A 2,050-nucleotide genomic window follows, 5' to 3' on the forward strand; every position below is an offset into this window, starting at 1 on the left:
CCCGGCCCTGTCTACACCTTCTCCTGCCCGCTGTCTTTTCATCTGTCATCCAGAGATAAAGACGACCTTTCATCTTGTTGTGATCAAAGCTCGGCTACAGAATTAGGTCAGAGAATGACAACAATATGTCTCTGGGAATAAGAACCAAAGACGTTACTGAGATATATATTTTTAACAGCCCTACTGTTAATTATCCAGCAGTGCAACTTACATTTCAAACTGTGTTTACTGCTGCAAGGGGGTGGTTTTGTTTTATACATATCAATGCCAGTCAAAACTTACATTTCTATTGGCTGTAGGTGATTAAAGGGGTACTCCAGCTATGTAGCATTGCACTTTCATGAAGTTCAGAGACTCACAAGGGGCACTTTTGTATAAAAAATAAAATAGAAAAGTAAACTGAAGCAGCAGAGGATGAGAGGACTTTTATTCTCTAAAATGTGTCAAAATTCAGAAATGCTAGATACTACACTTCCCATAATGCAAACTAAAAGCATATGATGATGATGATGATGATGATGATGATGATGATGATGATGATGATGATGACAAAAAAAAACATCAAAGTGTTTTCACAGGCTGAGTAATTGTTATTCTTTTTGGTCACGCGTCAGTTCACTGAGCTTTTTTCCCAGGAGCATCCTGTTTCACACTCACCCACTTCCACACATTGGAAGCTTCACAGCACAACCCCAGTCTGATCTGCTGGCCACCAGGCAGCTGGGGGTTAAGTAGTAGTAGTTAAGTCGGGTCTGGCTAGTCCACACATTATTCCAGGATGGAAGAAAAACGTGCTCTGGTCTATTGGCATAAATCCCAATCAGCTTGGGTGGTGCTAAGCGCCGGACAGAGCCACGGTGCCTCTGCTAAATAGCCTCAGGAAGGAACTTGTTTTGGTGGAACATGTGTAAAACTCGGATTGGACAGATAGTCTAGCTAGCTGTCTGGATTTACCCTGCAGAGATCTGAGGAGAAGTTAACCATAGACCTCAGAAATCCACCGGAGTCTGGAATTCCGACACAAAGGAAGCCCAAGGCAAGGGATATCCAGTCTAAATGTGTGAAATCGGGCGGATTTTCCATTGACAACGGAGCAATTCTGGAAGTGGAACGTCAAGGATGTAGACTAATGATGAAGGGCCTTGCTCAGGAGCACCTGAGGGGTGGCTGTGGTTGTTTCTTTACATTACCTTTCACCGCAGGTTTATTGTAGCTCATCTGCCTTTAGTCACAATTCTCTGGGTCAGGGGTCTTCAGCCTTTTTTTATAGTAAAGGACCCCTTAGCTGAAAGAGACACAGAGCAGGGACCCCTACCACAGACATTATGTAAACATCAAGTTGCATAGCAACGTGGGCAAAGGATGAAAATGGATGGATGGATGGATGGATGGATGGATGTTTATCTATACATCATGTGATAATGTTAAACATAGATGTGGAAGGCACAGTGAACTTGTATGTAAGGCAGGTTACCAAAAGGACATACCTTATCATTAGTGCATCATCAATGTTGTGTAAATGGTTTTTTTTAGGCTGATTCCTCCTTGCTAATAATATGTTGGATTCATGTTCATAAATAGGGGGCGGCTGTGGCTCAGTGGTAGAGCGGTTGCCTGCCAATCGGAAGCTTGGTGGTTCAATCCCAGCCCCTGCAGTCATTGTCGAAGTGTCCATGGGCAAGACACTGAACCCCGAGTTGCCCCCGGTGCTGCGCATCGGAGTGTGAATGTGTGTGAATGTTTATCTGATGAGCAGGTGGCACCTTGTACGGCAGCCCAAGCAACAGTGTATGAATGTGTGTGAATGGTGAATGTTTCCTGTAGATGTAAAAGTGCCTTGAGCAGTTGTTAAGAATGGAAAATATAAATACAGCACATAAATGTTTTCAGGCATATTTAAATTTTTGTTAAACAACTTTCAAATAAATATCATCGCAATAAGTTTGCAGCCCCCCTTGTAACTCTGAGAATCCCCCTAGGAATCACGGATCCCCCTAAAGTTCTTTTGTCTAAGTAGTTTATTAGTGTTCCAGTATATTACAATGCTTGT

This window comes from Etheostoma spectabile, chromosome 13, assembly GCF_008692095.1.
Source record: "Etheostoma spectabile isolate EspeVRDwgs_2016 chromosome 13, UIUC_Espe_1.0, whole genome shotgun sequence".
NCBI classification, from domain to species: Eukaryota; Metazoa; Chordata; class Actinopteri; order Perciformes; family Percidae; genus Etheostoma; species Etheostoma spectabile.